The sequence below is a fragment of the Chrysemys picta genome, chromosome 20, assembly GCF_011386835.1.
Source record: "Chrysemys picta bellii isolate R12L10 chromosome 20, ASM1138683v2, whole genome shotgun sequence".
NCBI classification, from domain to species: Eukaryota; Metazoa; Chordata; order Testudines; family Emydidae; genus Chrysemys; species Chrysemys picta.
Window position 1 is genome coordinate 6,304,611 of NC_088810.1, and position 27,446 is coordinate 6,332,056.

The following is a 27,446-nucleotide window of genomic DNA, read 5'->3' on the forward strand; positions in this document are numbered from 1 at the left end:
GCTTTCACAGCCAGGGCAGCTTTTAGCTCATGGTGATGAGGGTCTGATCACCATTATTAGACATTGTGGCTCTCTGCTCCCTCTAGTGGTGGCTGATTGTTGGTGACACTCCATGTATTTGTGATTTATACCTGCAAGGTATCTTCGCACAAACAGGGCATTTTAAAGTGCCCTTTATATCAGGCCAACATTTTTCAAAACTAACTAGTGATTCTGGGAAGACCAAATTGACATGCCTTCAAAGAGAGCTGATTTTCACAGGTTGGATGCTCTGCAAAAGGCATTTTGAGTTGTGCCCCCAAAATCACTAGTCACTTCTGAAAATACATTTAAATAATGATAAAACAAATGCCAAAGAAAAATCTCCAGGTGCCTCAACTCACACATATCAATCAATTAAGGTAACAACACAGCCCTATTAGTCCCTCCCCAGAAAAGTACCTCCAACCTTCCCCACAGCGGTTCCCTAACTATTTCTAATAACCCCAGGCATCAGCAGATAGAGGTGCAGCAATCCATTTTCCTGCGCACAGCGTGACCTCGCATGTACGATGCATGTGAAGTCATGAGACATTGAGAATGCCATTTTGCTCTATGATGTGGCATCCTTCACACAGCATGACCCTGCACATACCACACGTATGAGGTCATGCGTCATGGAAGATGCCATTTAGTAGAGCAAATTGGCATCGTCTATGAGGCGTGATGTCGCATGCAACATACATGTGAGTCATGCTGTGCTGAGGATGCCATTTTCCTCTCCAAATCTTAGAATCGTAGGACTGGAAGGGACCTCAAGAGGTCATCTAGTCCAGTCCCCTGCACTCATGGCAGGACGAAGTATTATCTAGACCTTCCCTGACAGGTGTTTGTCCAACCTGCTCTTAAAAATCCGCAACGATGAAGATTCCACCACCTCCCTAGGCAATTTATTCCAGTGCTTAATCACCCTGACAGTTAGGAAGCTTTTCCTAATGTCCAACCTAGACCTCCCTTGCTGCAATTTAAACCCATTGCTTCTTTTCCTAGCCTCAGAGATTAAGAACAATATTTCTCCTTCCTCCTTGTAACAACCTTTTATATACTTGAGCACTGTTATCATGTCCCCTCTCAGGCTTCTCTTTTCCAGACTAAACAAACCCAGTTTTTTCAGTCTTCCCTCATAGGTCATGTTTTCTAAACCTTTAATCATTTTTTTTGCACTTTTCTGGACTTTTTCCAATTCATCCACATCTTTCCTGAAATGTGGACCCAGAACTGGACACAATACTCTAGCTGAGGCCTAATCAGAGCAAAGTAGAGCAGAAGAATCATTTCTCATGTCTTTCTTAAAACACTCCTGCTAATAAATCCCAGAATGATGTTAGCTTTTTTTGCAACAGTGTTACACCCTTGACTCATATTTACCGGCTTTCTATGAGTGGGAAATGCAGGTCACAGTCTCTGCAAATGCACAGCAGGATCTGGGTAGAGGCAAACATGGTTATGTTCTCTGTCTGGATACCGGCGCAGGTGGAGGAGACAGGAGCAGCGTTGGTACTGGCGATGCGGTCCTTCCTAACCATAGCGATTATATTACGTCTCCTCCCACAAACTCCTTCTCAAACACCCCTGTTCGCTAGTTCCCCGTGGTTGCTTAGCCTCTGGCTTTTAAGGCCTTCTCTCCTAGGTCAGCCCTATCCCCTCGTTAATCACACAAGGGGAGGGTGATCACAAGATTGATTGAGGCTGATCAAGGATGATCCAGGGAAAAAGGCTCGAACAGTCCTCAGACACACAATCCCAACTGACCCTGTAACTTAAATAACCCAAAAGAGAAAGAGAAATACGAACAGCCAAACAACCTGACTCACCCCAAGATGAGTACTCGCCCATTGTTCGTTTAGCAGGGAGATCACCTCACCCTCTCAAACTCCCCTGTTTGCGATCCCCAGCTGGCTAGTATTAATGTATTTCTCCTGAAAACGTCCCCATGAGGTAGGGACGTGCTGCTACCCTCATTTTGCGAATGGCAAACAGAAAGCCTATGTGATTTGCCCAAGGTCACACAAGAGCTCTGTAGCAGAGCAAAGAATTCAATTCCTGGCGAGGGCCCTAACCACTGGACAAGGCTTCCTGTCTAACAGCCTTAGAATGGGTCTGAGTTTAGCTCAGTTGGTAAAACATCAGATTTTTAATCTGAGGGTCCAGGGTTCAAGTCCCTGGGCAGGGTTAGGAGGGATCATTTACCCCTGTGGTATCCTTCAAGAGGCAGCCCTTCAGTACTCCTTGATATAAAGGGGGGAGGGATAGCTCAGTGGTTTGAGCATTGGCCTGCTAAACACAGGGTTATGAGTTCAGTCCTTGAGGGGGCCATTTAGGGATCTGAGGCAAAAAACTGTCTGGGGATTGGTCCTGCTTTGAGCAGGGGTTGGACTAGATGACCTGCTGAGGTCCAACCCTGATTCTGTGTCACCATTAAGCTCAAAAGGACCTTAAATTGTATCTTCATTGCAGGGTTAACTTGAGTTATGAACATGCAAGTTATGCCTCTCAAGTGAGAACAGCCACGCTGTAATATCCCCCTTCCACTGCTATATCCACACTGACTCTGCACTCACCCCTGTGTGACGCTAGGGCTGCTGGGGGCACATCTCAGAGTTCTTTGACCTGTAGTAAGCTTCTCTTTGGATACCTTCCTAGTGAATTGTGGGATAACTTGTCTGTCCCTTCTTGGCACACCAGGGGAACCCTGGGAAGGCACTGGAGGACGAGCAGTACTTGAGTAGCCTGCGTCACTACAGAGACCTCATGTTAGCAGCTGGCGAGTTGCACTAACTCTAGCTTTAGCCTATACCTCGTGACAGGCCAGCCAGCGCCAATGAAAAGCTCACTACACTCAAGGTAAGGGTATTTGTGTGTGGTCTGGACTTGAGTTGAGGCAACACTCAAGTGATAACTCAAGTTAGCTTTGCAGTGAAGACAAGCCCATGTAACTGTAATACAACAACAAGGGGTTATTCAATGAAATTGAATGGAGGCAAATTCAAAATGGAACCAAAGATCACATAATGTGTAATAACGAGGGCTCTCAAGCGATTAAAAAAATTAATCACAATTAATCGCACTGTTAAACAATAACAGAATACCATTTATTTAAATATTTTGGAAGTGTTCTACATTTTCAAATATATTGATTTTAATTACAACACAGAATACAAAGTGTACAGTGCTCAATTTATATTTATTTTTTATTACAAATATTAGCACTGTAAAAAACTGTCCCTCCCAGTCCCACAGCCCCTCACACTGCAGGAGGGGGCCCCTCAACCCCCAGGTTCAGAGGGGACCATGACCCCTCCCCATGAGGGGAACAGGGCCATGGGGGTGACACCCACCAATTCTGGGGGAGAGGCCGTGCCCCACTGTCCACGTGGTTGTCTCCCTCATTTGCTCCCCCCACCCCCCATTGTGTGGAGAGGAAGAGGGGAGGGAGCTGCTCCCTGGTGCCCAGCCCTCGGGCTCTGAGGGAGCAGCAGAAAGAGGCTGTTCCAGTGCCCCTCCCCCACTGATGCTGCCTCCAGGCTGGACGGTGGGGGGGCTGTTCCGGCGCCCCTCCCCCTGCTGCTACTGAGGGAGGGCCGCTTCTGGCTGTTAGCGCCTCACGCTGTCTCCCCTCCACCCCAGCCTGTGTGTGCACACGCTACCTCCTCCCCCTCCCTTCTACCCCCGCTGCCGGCAGTGCGAGCCCGTCCTGCCGCACACACACAGCGCGTGCTGCTGCCTCATGCCGGGGCCGGGTGGCTGAGGGGGAAGAGGGTGAGAGAAACTGGGTGCGCGGGCCTGAGGGCAGCGCTTCTACACCCTGGGAAATTTCCCCAAATCTGGGAATTTTTGAGTAAAATGTTTCAACTTGGGAAATTGGGAATTTTCTTTCAAAACCTAAATAATCCTGGGAAAATTTCATAAAAAGTAAAATATTTGTGCTTCTTTTAAATTTCCTTCAAAATGCGTTCTTCCATTGGTGAATATTGGTCACGTGATTTTCATAATCAGGCTGTGCTGCTCTCCTATTGGTGGTGCTTCAACGTATTAGGTCCAAGGAAAATGGAGTATAGAACAGGTTGTTTGGCCAGCTTAGCCAAAGTTAGGCTAACTGTAGTTGCTGGGCCATTCCTGTCTCTCTGTGAAACATGAGGACATGCTTGCTTGGGCTTCAAAGAATGAGATAAAGGGGGGGGGGTATTCTTGTACCAAATGTACTAGGAACGGTTTGTTTGGACATATGGAGACTTGCAGTCTCCACTCCCTGTTTCTGTTCTTAACTCCCTTCTTTCTCCTAGTTTCTGGTGCATGACAAAAAAGCTGATAAGAAGCTGCTGAGGCATCATGAACTGTTTGTACTGTCAAAGAACATAGATATGCATGAATATTAGAAGCTTTTAACTAGTAAAGGGGGGATTGGGTTGCTTTAACTATGACACGACGGAACTGTCTATATAATCTCACTAGTTATTGTAATCGTGGCTGGTTTTCTCTGGAGACGGGCCGCTCTCTATTGTTGTGTACACTCTTCAATAAAGAGCTTGTATTGGACCTTGCTGGTGTTGCCTGTCTCTCTGCGGTCAGACAACGAACCGTGCCCTCTGGATTCGAGTCCCCGACAAACGTACTATATCATGACGGCACAAGTGAAGTGACAAGTGCGCACATGCACTCACAACAAACCAACCTCAACAACAACTGGCTGACAGGTAATGAGGAGATGGTTATCAAATGTATCTTCTAGGTAAAGTTTCTTCCAAGAAAACCCAAGTCCAACCGACATTTCAAAAAGAAAATTTGGAATGACGTGAAATGAAGAGAATTTGTTTGTTTCAAAATGTTTCCTCAGCTGGGACAGGGACTATGTCTGGGCAGCGCCCTGCCCAATGGGACCCTGATCTGTTGGGGTCTATCCGGGCACCTCTGTAATATAATTAATGACAAGTCCCCACAGCACTCGAGTCTGGGAGAGCAGCACCTCCGGGAATCTTTTCCAAGCTGATCCAGCTAAACATGGAGTCAGTGAAAATCTCTGGCCAAAGTCTGAAAATATTGGCCTGTGTCCTCCAAACAAGACGGCCGAACTGTGGAGTGGTGTGAAAGGGTGTTAAAGGGAATTGGAGTCAAGTCATCTTGGTTCCAGCACAAGGTCTGGGAGGGAAAGGGGGTGTAATGGTTCAGAGAAGGTGGGGCTGGGAGCCAGTACTCCTGGGTTCTCTAGGGATCCCAACCCTCCAAGATGTCTCCTGGAATTGAAGATTAAGCTTTAATGAAAGATTATGTCATGTGATGAAATCTCCAGGAATACGTCCAACCAAAACTGGCAACCCTCGTTCTACCCCACTTTGGGGGGTCGAGCAGGTCAGAGCAGGGGGCTGAGAATCAGGACTGACTGGCAGAGGGTGTTGTCACCTGGTTAGAGACGGAAGCATTTTGGTAAAAAAGTCCCATATTTTGAAATCACAAGAGTCTTTTCCTATAAGGATGTGGATTGTAGGTAAACAGCTGTTCATCCAGCCCCGTCCTTACTGGAATCTCTCCTCCCCTGCCAATCACTGACTCCACTGGCCAGGAGGGCTTTGAGCTAGTGAATAAATACAGGCCCCTGTAGCTCTCAGCTCCACTCGGTTGCGCAGAGAAGACCCAACCCCGAGAGAAGATGAGAGTCCAGATGCTGGCTGTCCTGCTCCTGTTCGTGTCCCTCCTTTGTGCCGAGGGAATCCGCGGAGCATCCCTGGCTGGGGTGAGTGGGGTACCCTGTTCCATTCCTGGTGTGCCAGGCCCTGCTCAGACACACAGCAAGAGGCTGACCTTGCCCCAAAGAGATTCCGATGCAGTAAAGGGTGGGAGGGGAAACTGAGGCTCTGCCTGGGGAAGTGAGTTTCTCCTGGTCACACAGCAAATCAGCAACAGAGCTAGGAATGGAATTCAGCAGTCCTGCCTCTCAGACCCCCCCTCCCATCCCACTCTCCCTCTGCTGCTCTAATGCAGTGGATTTCCCTCCCCTCCCAATGCAGGGGATACACCCCAGGAGTCCTGACTTCCAGCGCCCCTGCTCTGAGCACTAGACCCCGCTCCCCTGCCAGAGCTGGGGACAGAGCCCAGCAGTCCGCTCAGGACGTGCTTTAGAGACGGGCATTAGATTCCCCATGATCCCACCGAAGTCATGACTGCTGGTCAAACAAACACATTGGGCACTAGTGACTCCCTGCTCTCCCGCTCTGACAGGGCTCGGAGTCCCAGCACTCGGAGGAAGGCCGAGGCGAGTCCAAGGTGATGGTGAAGAGAGAAGCGGTGAGTAGTGGGAGGTGGCTTCACTTGGGTTACTGCTGGGACTGATGCGGGGAGGGGAGGGGTATGCTGGATGCCATGGGCTAACTCCAATAAAATACTGTGATAGGTGGTTTGACAGATTTATGTCTAAAATATCCCCTACGTTGACTGAATTAATATCCAGTGGTAGAGAGTCCCATAGGCTAACCAAAGGAAACCCTGTGGTAGGGAGTCCCATGGGTTAGCCCCAACATATCCTGTGGCAATGAGTTCCACAGTTTAACACCAATACTATTGCATGGGTTAACCCCAATAATATCTCATGGCAGATTCCTACCAACAAGCATGTCTCCTGCCCAGCAGAGGGCAGCGTTGTTCAGTCTGTGAACTCTGACATCCTGCAGAGAACATAACCCTTTAGTACTCACTTATTGCTGGGAGTCAAGAATAGAATCCAGGAGTCCTGATTCCGAGCCTTGTCCTTCCTCTGCTCCTTCCAGCCCCTGATCTAACCACTAGACCCCACTCCCCTCCCAGAAGCCTTTAAAAATTTAAATTCTTCTTTAGGGATCAAAAAGTGTCTCTAACACCACATGGGAGTAACAGGTTGGGGAAAAGCTGGGAGGGGACTGGGAGTCAGCACTCCTGGGTTGTGTCCCCTGTTCTGGGACGGGAGCGGGATCTCGTGGTTAGCGTAGAGGGGCTGGGAGCTAGGACTCCTGGCTTGTGTCTTCAGTTCTGGGAAGGGAGTGGGGCCTGGTGATTAGTGCAGGGAGGCTGGGAGCCAGGACTCCTGGGTTGTGTCCCCGGCTCTGGGAGGGGAAAGCGGCTTGGGAGAATGTAGTCGGGGGGGGGGTTGGTTAAGGGCAGGTCTCACTCTAGTCTCTCCATCTCTTCCTGAAGGCTCAGAGTTTCGCTGGCTGTCGCTTCTGCTGTAACTGCTGTAGGATGAGCGGCTGTGGGTTCTGCTGTGACTTCTGACCCCCTTTGCTCGCCACCCTGTGGGCACCGTGAGGCTCCCCAGCCCTTCCTGGGAGCAGATCGAAGCCAGCCTGGGGCTGAATTTGCCTGGGTTCAGGGGGACGCTAACCCTCCTGCTCAGCCCCAATAAAGTGTCTGCCTAGATGTGGAGTTTGTGTCTTTATTCTCACATGCCATGTGCTTGTCACCATTCCCTGTGGGGCTGTGCCCGACCCTGCTCCCTGCAGCACAGCACCCCCTAGTGCCACCCTGGGACATCGGGGCCATATAAAAATGGGACATCTGGTCACCCTAGAGAGAACTCAGAGTTTGATTTAAGGCTACTAACTTTATAGATTTTGACATGTGACGTTGACGCCTTGTGTTTTAACAGCCCGGAAGCTGTAGCTGGCTGATTCAACGTCTACTGTCAATAAAAAAATATTTTCTGACCCTCCCAGAACTTCCCACAACTGTGAACATTTAAACCAATAAAAATTGGGGGGGGCGAAATGGTTAAACTTAAACATTATGATCTGTTGCTATTATATTAGAAAAGAAATGCTGCTGGGCCACATACAGAGCTAGATGAGCCTGTAAGAGGCTCGGTCAACAGACGTGAGTCTTCTAGCTCAGGCAGCCGACACTCCTGCTCCGAGACTCAGCAGTCCCCTGTTGGAGTCTTGCTGATAACCCACCCAGGGACATGGCATTACAAGGCTGCCCTGTATTCACTCTGGAAAGAGAGCGTCCACATGGTGGATTATATCAGTAGAACTATATTGGTGTAAATTCACACTTTAGCTTATAGTGGGAAAACTTCCCAGTGTAGACAAGGCCTTAAACTGTAAGATTTTGGGGGCAGGGGCCATCACTTATGTGGATGGGTCCTGAACCAGGAGTGGGCCCCTGTCCAGGCTATTCTCATACCACTGCTAATAAAACCAGCAGGATTCATCTTGGAGAAAGCCACAACATTGTTTACAAGGATTTTATGGCCTGTCTAGCAGTTTGTTCCTTTATCCCTGTCTGACGCATGTAGAGAGGTTTATGAGTCTGTCATTAGCTGTGAACTAACAGGCCATGGATGCTGTATGTGTTATTATTGCCGGCACAGAGGCCCGAGGACAGCAACAGTGGGGTTCGTTGCCCGGTGTGCTTCGCATCAATAAACATACCGGGCTGGAGAAACAATCAAAGTTTATTTGAGATCTCAAAGTGGTGCAAGGAGACAGGCAAGTCTCAAATCAAGCACACCAGCAAAAACAGTTTCTCTATTCTTATACATTTTACAACTAAGCCCCCGCTTTCTCCCCCTCTCTACCACACCCCCCCCACTCCCCCACCCCTCTCTACCAAAGGCATGTTTATACATTTAAGCAATTAAATCATTCTAGGGCTATAAATCTAGCTTGTTAGTAACACTCCTCTAAACAGTTATTTGGTTCTGTTTACCCTTAGTCTATTACCCCTTCTCCAGCTAGAAACATGCAAACCTCATCATTATCGCTTGGTACCTGTATGAGCAGGCTCATAATTGCTAACTGGCTGTTTTCACATTCCAATTTCTGTCCTTGGCTTTTGAGGTTGATTAGAGTTAAACATGGAAGGACAGAGTTTAAACATGGAAGAACTTTGGTTCACATAGGCCTAATGATGTCAACATTATGAAACCTCGTGGGCTGCACAGATCCTGGAGTAAATTAGGAGGGCTGCTCCCCAAAATCTCTCCTCTCCCTCCTATTATGCTGATGCCCCATCCCGTCAATAAGAGGGCTTCCAAGAATGTCCTGTATTCCACCAGGGAGAGGGGTAGTTACAGAGACACTGACACCCTGCGAGCTGGGAGGAGCTAGATGTGAAATCCCCGCATTAGGCATTTTTTGCACCTTATTATATGGCTTATTAGCTGGCATCTTGGTTACTGGGTATAAGGACCTTCCTGAGAAATACCAGGTACTAAAGGGCTTTTAAATCTAGCAGAGTAAGAACCAACCGCTAGAAGTTAAAGCCAGGCAAATTCAAATAAGAAATAAGGCCCTAATTTTTAACAGTGATGGTGATTAACCATTGGAAGAATCTCCCCAAGGACGTGGTAGATTCTCTCACTCCTGATGTCTTCAAATCCAGGCTTGATGCCCTAGTCAAACTCAAGTAGTGGGCTCAGTAGCGGGGACACTGGGTGAATTTCTCTGGCCTGCGTTATCCTGGAGGTCAGACTAGATGATCATAATGGTATCCTTAACATCTAGGACTCTATGAAAAGTGCCCCGGACTTCACACTTGTTTTCTTTTCCCTTCCAGCCCTAGAGGTTCAAACAGCAGGATGATCACTGAAATGTCAGCTGGGAACCAGGCTCTGATGATAAGAAGGAAGATGCATCTTCCACACTCTGATCTCGTAAATCAAATGCTAACCGCAAATTCTGTAGTAACAACTGCTGTGGGGGGCTGGGGCAGGAATGATGTTAATAATATATGGATATACCTATCTCATGGAATTGGAAGGGACCCTGAAAGGTCATTGAGTCCAGCCCCCACCTTCACTAACAGGACCAAGTACTGATTTGGCCCCAGCTCCCTAAGTGGCCCCCTCAAGGATTAAACTCACAACCCTGGGTTTAGCAGGCCAGTGCTCAAACCACCGAGCTTTCCCTGCCCTCTGAGAGTTGATTTTGCTGCCTTTAATCAGCAAGCAGACAATGGGGACGTTCACTAATGTTTACACCAAGAACAGCAGAAGCTCCACCAGGACTGAAAATAAATCTCACCAGCAAACCATTTCTCTCCTCTCCCTGTTCATTGGTGACAAATTTAATATTTTTCTGTGCATCACAATGGAATGTTGCGCCATTTAAGATCGTGCCAATTCCTATTCAAGGGTGGTACGAAGGCTGGTCTGGGCTAAGGCACCGGGACTCAGGACTCCTGCTCTCAGTTGCTGTCTCAGCTACAGAATCTCTGTGTGACCTCATACAAGTCACTTATCCTCTCAGCCCCCACACGTATAAAAGGGTGAGAATAATCCTTACCTGGCCTGTTTAGAGTGTGAACTCTTCGGGGGCAAGGACTGTCTCCCTCTGTGTGTGTCTGGGCAGCGCCTGGCACAACTGGGCCCTGATCTCAGCTGAGGCAGTAATTGTCTCTTGCTGTGTGTCCATGCAGCGCCTGGCTGTCACGGAGTGTGGGGGAGTCAGGGCCCTGCACCCCCGCACTTCCTGCAATTCGCCATGACTCTCACCCAGCCAGTAAAGCAGAAGGTTTATTAGACGACAGGAACAAGGTCTAAAACAGAGCTTGTAGGTAGAGAAAACAGGACCCCTCAGTCAGGTCCATCTTAGGGGGTGGGGAGCCCAGATCCAGGTTCTGGACCTCCCCCTGTCTCCCCAGCCAGCTCCAAACTGACACCCCCTCCAGCATCTCCTCTCCCTTTGTCTCTTTCCTGGGCCAGGAGGCCACCTGATCTCTTTGTTCTCCAACATCTTCAGTTGGCACCTTGCAGGGGAGGGGCTCAGGCCATCAGTTGCCAGGAGACAGGGTATCAGCCATGCTCTGTGCAGACAGCATCACACCTGGCCTCTAGGGCTCTGCAACAATCACACACCTTATCCCACCACCTAGATCCTTAAGAAATGCAAAGGGAAAACTGAGGCACACACAGTATTCAGAGGAAACATTAAGAACATTCCCACTTAGTCACATCTCTCCCCCCCTTCGAGACCAAACTGAGTGGGGTCACTTTAGCCGGTGACCTGGGGAAGTTAGAACCGACCAACGTTCCCATGGATGCCCCAGCATCTCTCCCATTCCTTGGTGGGAGTTACACCAGGCCCTTCCAGTTTCACGCCCTTCTTTGGGTCGGGTGTGCTTGATGGCAGTCGCAGACCGCATATGGGAAGGTTTATGCAGCCCATGCTCTTGTGCCACCCCACAACCCCTGGGGTTCAAACTAGGATTGGGTCTTCTCCCAGCGCTCCAGTCTGGAGGGCTGCGATTCGGGCTCTCTTGGTTAAGAGCCCCCATCTTGACCTTGGCCACCCTCTGCCCAGGTGTCTCTGTCACCAGCAGCTCGGCATCAGCCCCTTGCATTTGATGCAGCCACGTCAGAGGAGAGTGGTCAGTGTACACAGTAAAGCGCTGCCCAAATAGATACGGCTGCAGCTTTTTAAGGGCCTTCCCCATGGCCAGGCATTTCTTCTCTATGGCCACATAGTTCTGCTTCTGAGGCAGCAGCATCTTGCTCAGGTACCCGATGGGGTGTCTCTCCCCCTTAGCATGGGCCTGCATCAGCACCACGTCCAGCCCTATGTCTGAGACGTCGGTGAACACTGAAAAGGGCTTGGCAAAGTCTGGGTTTACCAGATTTATTGGGCCCTGAATTAGAGCCTCCATCAGTGCACAGAGAGCCCTCTGGCACTGCTCGGTCCAGACCACCTCGTCTGGCTTCTCCTTCTCACATAGCTCATTGATGGGGGCAGCTAACGTGGGGTACAAAGCCCTGGTAGTACCCCGCCATCCTGATAAAGGCCTGGACCTGCTTCTTAGTCTGGGTAATGGGCCAATCTCTGATCATCTCCACCTTGGCCGGCTCTGGGCTTGGGCAAATGTGCCCCACCTTCTGGCCCAGGTACGACACCTCTGCCATCTCCACCTTACACTTTCCAGCTTTTACTGGCAGTCCTGCCTTCTTGAGGCAGCCCAGCACTGTCTTCACCTGGGACACGTGTTCCTCCCAGGTCTGGCTAAAGACACAGATATCGTCAATGTACGCCAGGGTCAAGTTCTCCATCCCACTCAATAACCGATCCACCCGGCGCTGGGAGGTGGCCGATGCCCCCTTGAGGTCGAAAGGCAGGACCAGGAACTCAAAGAGCCCCAAAGGGGTGGTGAAGGCAGATTTCAACCTGGCATCTGGGCCCACAGGCACCTGCCAGTCGCCCTTGGTGAGATCCATAGTACGGAGGTAATGAGCCCCCCGCAGCTTGTCTAGAATCTCACCAGGCCTAGGCATGCGGTAAGCATCGGATGATGGCATTAAGCTTCTGATAGTCCCCACAGAACCAGATCGACCCGTCTTTCTTGGGGACCAGCCTCACGGGCGAGGCCAATGGGCTGTTGAACGGCTGCATCACCTCTAAAGCCAGCATGTCCTTGACCTCTCTCTCCAGGCTCTGGGCTCTTCTCCAGTGACTCTGAATGGAGGACACTTGATGGAAGGATTGGCTCCCATCTCAGGGAAGAACAGGGCCCACACTCCAAAGGGGTCCCGGCCCAGCCCGCTCTTCTCCGCTTCCTGCCCACCGCTCTCTCTCCTGTGGGGGCAGAAGCTGGGCCTTGCCAGATCCTGCAGCAGGGCAGGCTCTGATGGCAGCCAAGCTCTCCCTTCCCCCACCTCTTCCCCAGAGCGTGCCGCGTTCCCAACCCTCCCACTCCTAGTGCTTCCCCTGCCACTGAACAGCTGATCGCCTGCACAAGGGAGGGGGGGGGGGGGGGAGGAGTGGAGCCGCAGTGCGCTTGCTGTTCAGAGGGGGAGGTGTAGACGAGGCGGGGATGGGGCCTTGGGGAAGGGGCTGGAATCGGGGCATACCCCCTCCCGCCCCCTGCCGTGAGCCACTCAGGGTAGGGAGCTGGGAGCACCCCCACGACCCCAGCCCACACACCCAGCCCCCTACCCTGACTCCTGCATCCCCTCACACCTCCACCCTGAGCACCAAAAGGGAGCTCCTGCACCACCCAACATTCCCACCTGCAACCCCTCACACCCCCAGCCTTCTGCCCTGACTCCTGCACCCCCTTCATACCCCCAGCCCTCTGTCCTGACTGATACCAGAGACCTCTGTGTTCCTGGGGAACCAGGGTGCAGTATCCAGCCAGACTCATCAAAGACACCCTCCCCCAGCCTCTGCTTAAACCAAATCCCATCAGAAAAAGAAAACTTGCAGAGAGCAATGAAGGGTGTTGGGAGACACACCTAGACCCCCTCCTGACAAGGGTGACAAGATGAAGACATCTCCATTAGCATATAGAATGGAGAGCAGAGACAACTCCCCTAGCCTCATCTGCATGAAAGATGGGACAGGAAGACATCTCCATTAGCATAAGAATGGAGAACAGAGAACCACACTGAACTCTGGGACCAGAAAAAGCAGGGAAGCACTGCATCATGGGAATCTCTGCTCCAGATGCTAATGAACCTATGCCTGCACACACCCAGCTCAGCAGTTATCAGAGCAATTCTAGTAATGAATCCTTAATTGATATCCAAATAGTGAAGCAGCCTAGTTGCTTTGTGAGCTCCCTGGAAGAAAAACCACCCAGAGCCCAGAGTGATCAGCTCCTATTGTCTAGTCTAAAGAAAACCCTTGAGTCATCAGCTTACCTATAAACAAATCTAGTGTTCTCCCTTCAACCATTGTAATTTCTCTACCAAAATCCCTACTCACCCTCTAGTCAGGGTTCTGATGCTTAGATCCACACTATGCATCAGTTCCACTGGAACTCCATCTTCTCCTGACTGATCGTGCTGGGGGCTCTGCCTGTCTCCAGCACTCCGGACCCTCCACTACCACCATCACCTGGGAACCCCGACCAGTTCAAGCCTTGTGGAGTGGGTGAGACCCCCCCTCTTTCTCTCTCTCTCTGTTTTCCTTTCTACCTTAGGTATTAACAATAAATAACTTCTATGGTTAAGTTGGTTGCTTCTCTCTCTCCTGCTGAACTTTACTCGTTTGTTTTTAGCTTCCCCCATTCACTCTACAGCAATGCTTCTTTTACCTAAGCTAAAGATCCCTGCAGCGTCCAAAATACTGTGGGGTTTGCTCATGGAGTAGGTTACTGCCAGTACAATTGTGTTGGGGGAGTGGGGATAGGGACGTGCTGAATTTGGGACGCATAAGGGTAACAGCTTGAAAGTGCTGCTTCCTCCAGCCCAGTGAGTCCAGAGACATATAAGGGGTCAGCTTGACCGTGCTGATTGACCCGGTCTGCTCAGACTTGCTCTGTTAATGTACGTATGGGTGTGTGGGTGTTCATCCGGTTCTGGGGTGGGAGTAACCCAGCCCTAGGGACCCTAGGTCCTGCAGGATAGCTCCACTGGGAGGGGACTTGCAGAAGGGAGAAGTAGAGCTCCATATGTAAACACAAGTGACACAAGCAGTACATTGACAGGATTACAGAACCCCCTTCCCCAGAGGAGTAACCCGAATAAATGAGCATACCCCAAAGTAATGGGCACATCTGGTAACATGACTCCTGCATCCCCCTCATACCCCCAGCCCTCTGCCCCAACTCCTGCACCCCCTCACACCTCCAGCCCCCTGCCCTGACTCCTGCACTCCCCCCACACACTGAGCCCCCTGCACCTCTCACACCCCCAGCCCTCTGCCCTGACTCCTGCACTCGCCCACACATACTCAGACCCTGCACCCCCGCTACCCCCCCAGCCCCCTGCTCTGACTCCTGCACCCCCCTCACACCCCAGCCCTCTTCCCAGACTCCTGCACTCCACACACACACACACCCAGCCCCCTGCCCTGACTCCTGCACCCCTCAGACACACCCAGCCCCCTGCACCCCTCACACCCCCAGTCCTCTGCCCTGACTCCTGCACCCCCTCACACCTCCAGCCCCCTGCCCTGACTCCTGCACTCCCCCCATACACTGAGCCCCCTGCACCTCTCACACCCCCAGCTCTCTGCCCTGACTCCTGCACCCGCCCACACATACTCAGACCCTGCACCCAACCTACACCCCCCCAGCCCCCTGCTCTGACTCCTGCACTCCCCCCCACACACCCAGCCCTCTTCCCAGACTCCTGCATCCCCCCCACACACCCAGCCCTCTTCCCAGACTCCTGCACTCCACACACACACACCCAACCCCCTGCCCTGACTCCTGCACCCCCTACACCTCCCAGCCCCCTGCCCTGACTCCTGCACCCCCTCAAACTTCCCCAGCCCCTCCACACCCCATGCCCTGACTCCTGCACCACCCACATCCCCACCTCCACCCTGAGCATCAAACGGGAGCTCCTGCCCCCCCCACATTCCCATCTGCAAACCCTCACACCAAATGGGAGCTGCCCCAGGTAAGGACTCCACACCTCAACTTCCTGCCCCAACCCCTAGCCTGCTCCTGCACCCTAACTCCCTCCCAGACCCTGCACTCCAGCCCTGTGCTCAGTGCACCCCCACCCTCAGCTCAGTGCAGAGAGACACGAAGAGAATGGGCTAGAATGAGGGAGAAGGTAGGTAACCGCTCTATGTGGGCAGGGGTGGGGGGGAACAACCCCCTCCCCAGCCTTGCTGTGCTTGCAGTTTATCCCCAGCCCCTCCAGTGCTCCAGGGACCAACCCTAGCTCCTGCCCCACTGTGCTCATCTTGCCCCTGGCCCCTCACTCGCTGCAGCTGGGGACCAATCCTCCCTCCCCCCACACCATGCCCTGCTGTCAGGGTGGATAAAAATCAATTACTTTTAAAAAAAAATTTAAAAACAGATTTTTTAAATTTAAATCGAAGTTTTTGAGGGGAAAAAATATACTTTTAATTAAGATACATTATATCTCATCATGGAATAGGGATTATAAATTCTAATTCTACAGTATGAGACAATCTATTCGTGTAATGTTTAAGAGAAGTTTTATAAATGAGTTCCAATAGTTCATGGATTAGGGACCCAATTTTGGGGGGTTCCAGGGGCTTCTGTATAGATTTTTTTAGGTTAATCTTTTTATCTACCCAATGGGACTCAGTGCTCAGTCCAGAAGATACCATCAGAGATGCTTAGCTTTGCAGTTCTCAAACTGTGGATTTGTGTCTCCACAGGTAACATGCTTGTTAACAGCAAAAATGTTTTAAAATAAATAAATATTTATTTTAGATAGATAGATAGATAGATAGATAGATAGATAGATAGATAGATAGATAGATAGATAGAGAGGTGAGAAATAACAGACCTCAACTCTACTGTCCCTTTGCAAATGTGTGTACACAGAATCAATGCCTTACCTCTCTCTATTAAGTGAAAAGTTTTAAAAAGTTCAATGAACAGAAGATTGTTGGGGGCGGAATAGATCTGGACAAGAAGAAGTCTGGAGATAAATGTGAGAAGCGAGGGACAGATGCTTTTCTGTTAAAATATTATGTTTGCTGTTGAAGAAAAAAATCCAGAATACTTAACATTGTTGTTTTAGTTAAATAAAATAATTTAAATGTCTGTCTGATGATGTTCGCCTCCTAATACAGCCTGGCAAGAAAATCCTCCAAATATTAATGATTAACCTGTTGAACTGGAGATAGTTCACCTCCCAGTGACTTCATAAATATCTGCTTCAATTATCTTTGGTAAATGAAATAACCAAACAATCATTCATTTTCTGATATAGCTGTAAAACTCACCAAAATAAATCACTCTTTAAACATGTATAGGGTGTACCTTCTAAAAATGAAACCTTCATCTATCTCTGAGTTGCGAAGACTATGTATTAAGGTTATAACAACCAACAAGAATGCACTTTTATGTAGAAAACCATGATTAAATCAAGTCTTCCTGACTAATGATTTAAATCAAATCCTCCCTGCCCACTGTGCTCTTGCTCCTGGCCTCTTCATTCCCCAGGGGGGCCCACAAAAAGTTAATCTGGCCCTGGGAGATCCACTGGGGGTCTTTCCCCTTCTCCTCCCAATCATCCCTTACCAGGCCCCTTACTCACTCTCCTCCCATACAGCAGCTCGAAAGGGAAGAACCCTGTGGATTCCTGGGGCACTTCCCTGTACCGCAGGTGGGGCAGCTACTTGTCCCAGTCCTGCGGATGCTGATTCATAAAAGTCCTCAGCATCATCCTCAGGGTCCCATAAAATCTCTCCACAGGCCTGTTGGACTGAGGGTGATATGCAGTGGCCCAGGTGGGCCAGACCCCACATTTTTCCAGAACAGGGCTGACATGAGCCCCAGAGCAGGGCTGACATGAAATTGGACCCCTGGTCTGTAAGGACCTCGCTGGGAACCCCAACTCTGCTGAAGATGGTCAGCAGCACATCTGCCATGGTGTCTGCCTCGGTGGAGGACAGAGCCACCACCTCTGGGTAGCGGGTGGCGAAATCCATCACCACCAGGATGTATTTCTTCCCCAACCAGGTCGCCTTGCTGAGGGGCCCCACTATGTCCATAGTCACCTTCTGGAAAGGTTCATCTATGATGGGCAGGGGTCTCAAGGGAGCTTCACCCTTATCCCAGGCCTTCCCCACCCCCTGGCAGGGGTCACAGGACTTGCTGGACTGCGTCACAGATTCTGGGCCAGTAAAAGTTCTGCAGCAGCTGCTGCCTGGTGCACTGGATCCCCTGGTGTCCTGAGAGAGGGACATCGTGGGCCAGGTACAATAACCTGCAGCAATACTTCTGGGGCACCACCAGCTGCCTCCTGATTCCCCACAGTTCTACTTCCCCTTGGGGAGCCCATTCCCAGTACAGGGATCTCTTCTCCCACAGGACTCTGTCCCTGCAGCCTTCCCCAAGGGGGTTTGCAGCACTGTGCCAGCAAGTTCCCTCAGCTTCTCCAAGGAGGGATCCTTCTGCAGCTCGGTCTGTAATTCAGCTGCTGGGGAAGGGAGTGGGACCTGTTCCCTCTCACTGGCTGGGCCTGGGGTCACAGCCCCGCTGAGCCCTGTCCCTGGTAGCTCCATCCCTGCCATGGAATCACTTCCCAGCAGCACCTCTGGACAAGGCAAACCTGGTTGGCAGCCGTCCTGCCCTGCCTGTGTGTCCCCCCACTCAGCTGGGGTCTCGGCTCCCACCATGCTCAGCACTGCCCTTGCTGTCCCAGTGGGAGCAGGCAGCGAGCTCGCTGCTTTGGTCACAGCATCAGAGCCTGCGTGAGCCCCCTCTCCGGTGTGCAGGGGGGCAGGGAGCATCTCTCCCTGCCACTCAGCCCCAGGGGTTTGGTTACAGACAGGCAGGTATCCCAAGTTTAGCAGCTCCTCCCCCATGCCAGCCACATCATTTGCATTTTCACTGACAATTTCAATCTCAGCCAGTTGGTTCCCTGGATTCAAATTCAGATCCTTGGCTGTTACAGGAGCAGGGCCTGGATCCTGTCCCAAAGAGAGACAGTCATCCCACAACAGGACTTCACAGCCCATATCTTGGAGAACCCTAACTACCAGCCAGCCCGACCCCTCCTGGGTCTGCACAGGGATCTGGGCCATAGGCAAGGCGAGGGGCTTCATCCCGGGGACCTTCACCCAGGTCACACAGCCCCTCAGCATCTGGTGAGGCTGCACCACCCGGAGCCTGACAACAGTTCTCTCTGTCCCAGGGTCTCACCACCCCAGAAACGTCTCCCCATTGACCACCACCTTCTGCTCCCACTGGGGGTCTGAGGGGCCTGAGCCCAGGAGAATACAAACAGACATATGGGCTGGAGTCAGGAGTGGAAGCCTGTCCACTACCCCACCCATCTGGCTGATGGCATCTATGGCCTTGGGACCCAGCAAGGGAGCTAGATACCGGGGCTTTTCCGCAGGGTCCCACTGGTTCAAATCGCCAGCCTGCTCAAAGGCAGTGCGGTGGGCATCCACACACCCTGTCCCTTAACCAGGGGCAGCAATTTAGTATCGAGGTTCCCTGCGGAATTGGCACCCTGGGGTCTATCCCTACTCACTCCTGGGAAGTCCCCTATGCCTCTCCACTCCACCATCCCCAACTCATGCTGTTGCTGCTTCTCCTGCAGCTCTTTCTCAGGCTCTCGCTGTCTCTCACAGTCCTCTCGCGCCTTCTCACTGCCCTCCAGCTCTCTTGGACTCAGCTCCAATCCCATCCGTCTCCGGTCCCCTAATGGGGAACCCGATCGTGAAGACCCCCGTCTGGTTGGGGAGAAGAGTCTTGGGGATGCCTGGCTACCACTTCAGCTGCTCCAGGATCCTCTTGTAGCCCCATTTCTGTCAGGAATCTGCTCCTTAAAGCCGTCATTGTCCTCTAGCTGTATGATTAACTGTGCTTTGGTGAACTTTCCAATGCGTAACCCTCTCTTTTTGCACAGGTTTACGATTGCCTTCTTAAGGAGATGGTAATAGGCCATAACTTCGCTGTTCCCAAGTTGTTGTGGACTCTCTGGCCTGTGTGCTCTCAGCTCCCCATGGTTTCCAGGAAGAAACTTTACTGTGCCAGCCCTTCTCGTGGTCACCACCTCTTTTCCAGGGTCAAGCCGCAGACTCCTGTCCTCCACCCCTTGGACCATTTGCCACAGTCCCCAAGGGGACCCCATTACTGCAATAGTCCTTCTCGCTGGTCACACACTCCCAGGGGTTAAGCGTAGCTCCTTCGCCTCCTGAAACCACTCCTCTCTGAGCCTTCAGCATGCCTGGTTCTTGTTAATCCCCCTTCATTTTACTGCTCCCCAGCCACTTACTGTAGAAAGCACCATCCACGGGATGCAGTACATCCCACCACTGCCACCAGCTGTGAAGGAGTGTGGGGGAGTCAGGGCCCTGCACCCCCCCACTTCCTGCAATTCACCATGACTCTCAGCCAGCCAGTAAAACAGAAGGTTTATCAGACAACAGGAACACGGTCTAAAACAGAGCTTGTAGGTAGAGAAAACAGGACTGTTCAATCAGGTCCATCTTCGGGGGTGGGGAGCCCAGATCCAGGTTCTGGGCCTCCCCCCATCTCCCGAGCCAGTTCCAAACTGCAACCCCCTCCAGCCCCTCCTCTGGTCTTTGTCTCTTTCCCGGGCCAGGAGGCCACCTGATCTCTTTGTTCTCCAACATCTTCAGTTGGCACCTTGCAGTGGAGGGGCCCGGGCCATCAGTTGCCAGGAGACAGGGTATAAGCCATTCTCTGTGCAGACAGCATCACACCTGGCCTCTAGGGCTCTGCAACAATCACACCCCCTTATCCCACCATCTAGATCCTTAAGAAATGCAAAGGGGAAACTGAGGCACCCACACAGTATTCAGAGAAAACATTAAGAACATTCCCACTTCGTCACACTGGCACAACGGGGACCTGATTTCAGGTGGAGCCGCGAAGCACTGCTGACATAAAAGCAATGCCCATACTAATAACAGGGTGGGGCTTGGGGCTGTTAAGGAATGAATATTGAAAAGTATAGACTAGTACTGGCTGCCCATATTTATTAAGGGAAGCATAAAAGATAAGGAGCCCCATTACGCTATTGTGTCCCTATAGGCTTGGCTGCTGACAGATGTCAAGTACTGGCCGCCCCTCCCTGTTAGAATTTTTCAAGGGAGTTGACAAATGTGAAAGGGAGGAGTCCAGAAGATATGATTTGTTTGGGCTCTCACAACGCCTGCGATAAAGCCCCACACTACGGGCGACAAAGGAGCCTGGTTTTTGGGTGAGAGGTACCCATGGATCTGTAGGAACAGGAATCAGCGTACGGGGAGATGGTCAGTTTTTAACACGGAAGGAGTTCAGCAGTGGGGGGGGTCCAGCTCACACCCCGCTAAGGCAGTATGAACTAGTGGTGAGGGCAGGAGCAGGGACTCCAAGGTTCTCCTATGGGAAGGGAGTGAAGTCTGATAGTTAGACCAGGCAAATGGGAATCAGACAGGACCCCTGGGTTCTATCCATAGCTCTGGGTGGGCAGCGGGGCCTAATGGGTTAGGGCACAAGGAGTAGCAACCAGAACTGTTGGGTTTTATTCCCAGCTCTGGGAGGGGAGTGGGGCCAGTGGCTACAGCAGCAGGCCTGGGAATCAGGACTCCTGGGTTTCATTCCAAGCTCTGCCACTGATTGACTGTATGTCCTTGGCCCTCTCTCTAGGCACATCTGTAAAACAGGTTTCTGAAAGTGACCTGCTTTTGTAAAGTGTCAGGGATGAAATGCCCCATTTAAGAGATAAGTATCATTTGTCAGACAAGTCTGGAGGAGGGAGGAGTGGACAATGAGATGGCACTATTTACCAATGATACACATTGGTTTGTTGGGTGTCAAGAAGATTGTGAGGACCTTCAGAAGGAGCTAACAAAGGTATGTGATTGGTCAAGGAGTGGTGGACTTCCCATCTCTCGAGAGACCTGGTGGATTCTCCAGCATGTGGAAGTCTTTAAATCAAGACTGGGTTTCTTTCCAAACAATTTGCTCTAGCGCAAACAGAACTTACTGGCTTGATGCAGGAATTATTGGGTGAGGTTCTCTGGCCTCTGTCATGCAGAAGGTCAGACTCCATGATCATAAGGGTCCTTTCTGCCATTCAAATCTTGTTCTGCCAGGCGCTGCCCAGACACAGCGAGAGACAGTCCCTGCCTCAGCTGAGATCAGGGCCCTGTTCTGCCAGGCACTGCCCAGATACAGAGACAGACCCTGCCCCAGCTGAGATCAGAGCCCCTTTGTGTATGATATAAATTGGTGTCATTTCACTGGCATCAACGGGCCAGATCTGCAGCTGGTGTAAATTGACAGTGCTCTATTGGAGTGTATGGAGAGGTGTTGGCTTACACCCACTGAAGATCTGGTCTAATCACCGTACATGGCTGTCTTTGACAACGTGCAATGAGGGTGTGACAATTACTCTGTGTGGGATTTATTATATGGTGCAAAGGTCTTTGTGCCAACCCTAAACACTGGCATTTCTCTCACCTTGTGTGAATTCCCAAATTAACTCACTGGGCCAGATACTCTATGGCTGAAAGAGTGTCACGAGCTCTGGAATTACTTCAGCTCTCGCTCTGACCTCCTTGACTCCACTGAAGGATACACACCCCCGGAGAGCTGGCTCATTGACTCCAATGGAGCGATAGCTGATTTACTCCAGCTGGGAATCCGGGCCTTAACATTTATTTGCTGGAGTAACGGTATGATCTAGTCAACAGTCCATTGGCTTCACCGGCTGGAGAGCTACGTTCTCCCACTGGCTCTAGCGCAGATCTGCGACGTGACTTTGAGAAGGGCTCGTCCACACACAGCCTGAGTGCATGGCCAGCCGGCGTAAACATCTAGAGCACACTAGCTTGCTGGGCACAAAGTGGCCGTGCGGACCCTGCTACTGTGCTCTAAAACTTCTGCAGGGCACTTTGACGTCCTGGTGTTTCCAATGTCAGAGTGCCCAGCGTCCACACAGGCAAGACAGTGCTCTGCAGATTACACCCCAGCTTGCTACGCACTGAGCCGCCATGTGGATAAGCAATACGTTATTTCCCCCTCTGCCCCACTGTTTCCTCTCCAGCCCTTTGCCTGCCCTGTCTTTTGAGGCTGTGAGCTCGTACTCGTTGTGAAAGGCGAGTATTGACACCAGCCGGGAAGCTGGCCCTCTGAATTGAATGGACCCATGCCAAGGTGCATCTGTGGGGCATCTTGCCTGAATTCAGCTTTCTTCACAGAATGGGTCTGATGCCCTGGTTCCAACCTACCCCAGAAACGTAGGGGACAGATCCTCACCTGAGGCCGATGGTCATTGAGTCCAGTGGGGTTACCCTGATTTACAGCAGCAGCTGCGAAGCTGGGCCCTGCCACTCAACGGGCAAGTGCTTATGGTTTGTTAGACGCCTCTTGTGAGAAGCTTTACCAAAGCGCAGTCGCCGTCCGGCACCAGCTGCCCTTTCTTCGCTGTTTTGCTGACTTCTTGGGAGAACTGTCCGGCAGAGCTGTCCTTCCCCGGTTCACTGCTCCAGTTCTCTCGCGACCCAGTAGTTGATCAAGTCTATCAATAGGACAGGCCAAATCCTGCCTGCAGATGAGCACCCATAAAACCTACTGGGCCAGATCCTCAGCGGGTGCAAATAGGTGTTGATGTCAATAGAGCTGGGGTTGATTCACACCAGGTGGGAGATCACCCCATTAACACCAGTGGGACTGTGGCTGATTCTCACCGGCTGGGATATCACCCCACTGACCCCAGTGGGACTGTGGCAGATTCTCACCAGCTGGGCTCTGACCTTAAAGGTGCTACAGTCAACTGACACCAGTTGAAATCTGGCCTACTGACTCTAATGGAGTGACACTGATTTACACCATCTGGGATCTGTCCCTACTGCCTAAAACGTAGCTATGCTGATTTTCACTGCCTGGCGATCTGGCACTGTGACTTCAGTGCAAGTTGCCGGGGCCCTGGTCTGGTATTTGTCCGCAAACAACAATTTCAGCTTATCAAAGATAAACATTGAATGTAAATATTGAACATTGCACCTTCCCTCCTGCTCGCTGAGTCAGTGCCAGAGGTTTCCCTCGGATTTGTGGATTTACGGACACACCCAACTCATGTGTGAAACCGCTAGGCCAGCGGGGCTCTATCGCTCTGGCCTGTGCCAATCACAGGAGTAAGGGGAGCTCCCGTCCCCCCCTCAGACAGGGGGACAGTGGGAATGCAGATGTCAGGCCATCCCGGGGGGGGGAAGGGGAGGGGGAAGGGGGCTACTTAGAAATTTTGCACCAAAGAAGTTTCCTGTTGAAAAACCTGATTTCATCCACTTCAATTTTTTTCCATGGGCAAAGGCTGATTTCAGCAGCATTTTCCAATGGGAAGAGACAGAACAAACAAAAATATCATTTCAAATCGACATTTTCATTTTTGAATCAAAATTTCATTTTCTTTCGAAATGTGGACGCAAAATGAAAAATTCCATTTCAACCCATCAAAAGGTTTCACGTCAACCTGTAGGCATGCAGGACTCACCCCTGTGGCGCCTCCTGCTGGTCATCTCAGGAGTTAGCTCTTCCAACCTCTGGAGTGCCCTCTGCAGGCCAGTGTCCCGCTGCCGCTGGCTCCCGGGTCCCTCCCAGGACCCGGTGCCCCTTTACCCTGGGGCTGCCCCTGGCAATAACCCCACCAGTCTCTATGGGTCTCCCCTCTCTGGGAAACCCCCAACCTTCTATCCCCACCTTGCCTCAGCCTATGGGCCACTGCCAGTTACCGTCTAGCCCCCACTCACTGGGGCTGACTGCGGTCTGTATAAGCCAGTCATCATAGGCAAGGTAGCTTTTGACCTGCTGCCTTTCCCTGCAACCCAGTACCTCCAGGGGCCTTGGACCAGGCCCTGAAGCCTGGGGAGTTGCCAGCCTGGAGCTCCCCAGCTCCTCTGGCCTTCCCCAGCCCTGCTTCACTCCAGTACCCTTTAGCAGCCAGGCCCTGCTCTCTCCTCAGCTAGAGGGAGACTCTGGGGCCTCTGGCTCACAGCCTTTTTATACAGGCCAGCTGTGGCCTGATTGGGGTGTGGTCGCTTCCCCAATCAACCCAGTTTTTCCCCTGCCACAGCCCTCTCCCAGGGCTCTTTTAAGCCCTTCAGGGCAGGAGCGGGGTAACCACCCCGCTACAAACGCCAAATGTCAGAATTTTCCTTTTGATGCATCAGAGGAAGGTGGATAACACCCCCCTTCAATTTACAATTGTGCATCGAGGAAAAACATCCTTCCTGACCCCTGCAGGTGACTGGCTGTAGCCCTGAAGCATGGGACTAGAAGACAGACATTATCAAATGCAGAGCAAAAAGTGTTATGAACACGTTGGGCAATCCTGCCGTCACTAAGGCCCAGGAAGGAAGGAGAGGAACACGATTTATACCTTCACAGATTCCAAGGTGAGAAGGGACCTCTGTGACCATTCAACCCGACCCTCACATTAACAGGCCACAAAATTTCTCCCAGGAGCGGGATTAAAGCACACCTTTCAGAAAGACATCTAACATTGGTCTTAAAGACTCTCAGGGTACATCTACACTGCATATGAGAGAAAGCCTTCCAGCCCGGGTCAAAACACTTGCCCTGGTGGGACGTGTGGGACTGCACTAAATATAGCTGTGTAGATCAGAGGTTTTCATCTTTTTTTTTTATTTGTGGACCCCTAAAAAATTTCAAATGGAGGTGTGTACCCCTTTGGAAATCTTAGACATCGTCTGCAGACCACCAGTTGAAAATCACTGTTCTATGGTAACGTCAACCTTTTGTGGACCCCTTAGACTAGAAGTCCCCAAACTGCAGTGCACGTCCCCCTGGGGGGGGGGGCACAGAGGAACATTCAATAGGGTGCGGTGGGCCTGGGCCAGCCCCCACAGGGGGTAGGGAGGGAGTGCCACCCAGCCCTGCCCCGTCCCCAACCTAGATGCGGCTCTGCACCTGGCCGGGGCCCAGTTTCCGGCCCCCATAATGGCCCGGCTGCAGCATCGCTCCCGGCCCCACTCCCCTCCCCCCCAGCCTCACCCCCTGGCCCAGGGCTGAGGCTGAGACTGGAGGTGGGGGTGGGCTGGGAGTGGAACTGCACCTGGCCAGGGGCCCAGCTGCTGGCCCCCACTGTGGTCTGGCTGCCTCTCCAGCCCCGCTCCTGGCCCCAGACTCACCTCCAGCCTTGGCCCCCATTTCCCCTGTCCATGTGCCCCTCCCCATTCCGAGCCGCAGCCCCGCTCCCAGCTCCAGTGGGCGCGGATGTGGTAAGGGGGGGGCTTGACCCTCAAAAATATGGGGACCAATGCCTTAGACATAGTCTGTGGGACCCAGGGAACCCCGGACCACTGGCTGAAAACCACTGGTGTAGTAATGTTGCCACTCCAGCTGGAGCGCAGGCTCTCAACCCTGAGAGGTGAGAGGTTTGAGCTCCAGTCTGCGTCGCAATGTCCAAGCAACGTCTCTACAGCTCTTTGTAGTGCACTGGCATAAGCCCCATCATCACAAGCCTGTGGACTCCGGCTGAGGAGATCGTTCCCAGGTGCAGTGTAGCCACACCCTCAGGGATGGAGAGGCCACCAACTCCCCAGTAAGCTGTTTCAAAATGTAATCATCCTCGTGGCTAAGAGCCTGCATCTTATTTCAAGGCTGAATGTGTCCAGCTTCAGCTTCCAGCCATTAGATACTGTTATGCCTTTACCAGCAAGACTGAAAAACCTCCTGCTACCAGTGTGTAAGTAGCTGTAGTCAATGATCAAGTGTCTGCTCAACCTTCTCTCACTGCAAGCCTTGTTTTCTAGCCCCGGGATCATTTTGCAGCCCCTCCTTTGAACTCGTTCCAGTATTTCCACATCTTTCTTGAAGTAAAGACACCAAAAGGGAACCCAGTGTTTTAGTAGTGGTCTTACCTAAACCAGATACAGAGGCAAGATCTCTTCCTTCCTTCTGCTTGATGTTCCCTTTTTCATACACCCAGGGATCAAATTGGTCCTTTAAGCCCCAACGTTGCAATGAGAGATCAGGTTGAGGTGATGATCCTGGATGTCTTTCTAAAAGACACATCATAGCTCAAGAAGAAGTTATGGCCTTGATGAAGAAATTATTGGATGAGTTTCTCTGGGTTGGGTTTTGCCGGAGCTCAGACTAGATGATCATAACAGCCCCTTCTGGCTTTAAAATCTATGGAAGGATGAAACGTTTGATGCTCAACTGGAATCCAGCCACTCAGAAAATGAAGCACCAACATCACATGCCAACCATCACACTAAACACCACCTTGGTGGCCCAAAGGGCCAGAAAGTCAGGGGCCCTTCCTCTGGTTACCCTCTGCTAGGATGACCAGATAGCAAGTGGAGTGGAGGGGTACAGTTGCATATAGAAGACAAAGTCCCTAATATCGGGATGTCTGGTCACCCTACCCTCTGCCCAACAAGCTACCCTAATGTCATTAATATGTGTTTCCTGCATGCCCACCGTGCCAGGTACGGCTGCTCCAAAGCACTGAATATCAAACACCTCCTGGTGTTGGTCCTCCATGGGACCACAGTTTAAATAAAATAAATAGAGATATCCTATCTCCTAGAACTGGAAGGGACCTTGCAAGGTCATTGAGTCCAGCCCGCTGCCTTCACTAGTAGGACCAAGTACTGATTTTGCCCCAGCTCCCTAAGTGGCCCCCCTCAAGGATTGAATTTATAATCCTGGGTTTAGCAAGCCAATGCTCAAACCACTGAGCTATCCCTCCAGCCAGTGTCACAGATAATGTGTGTGTTTGTGTGTGTGTGTAAGATCCCAAATTGCAAAACAAGTCACCTATGACATCAAGTGAGAAGGCAAGAAGGTAGATGCGATGTTTCATATTTACACTAAATATTTATGCTCTAATTCAACCTGAAGCCATTGAGCTTAAAGTAGGAATCAGTGGGAAGAAATTCTATGGCCTCTGTAATGCAGGAGGTCAGACTACATGGTCATAATGATCCTAATTGGTCTTAAGACCTATGACTTGGATCCTCACCTTGAATCAAAATAGCACTCCAGTACAGGATCTGGCCCTACGGACTCCAGCGACTTAGGAA

At 51.4% G+C, this 27,446-nt stretch overlaps 2 long non-coding RNA genes across 2 annotated transcripts in view; one reads left to right on the top strand and one right to left on the bottom strand.

Moving 5' to 3' along the window:
• Positions 1–27,446, bottom strand: part of LOC135976848 (uncharacterized) — a 1,653,704-nt gene that overhangs the window by 849,851 nt on the left and 776,407 nt on the right. The window lies entirely within an intron of this gene.
• Positions 5,460–7,414, top strand: LOC135976667 (uncharacterized). The gene is made up of 3 exons (XR_010593982.1): positions 5,460–5,767; positions 6,253–6,318; positions 7,201–7,414. It is a non-coding gene; the product is annotated as an uncharacterized LOC135976667 (long non-coding RNA).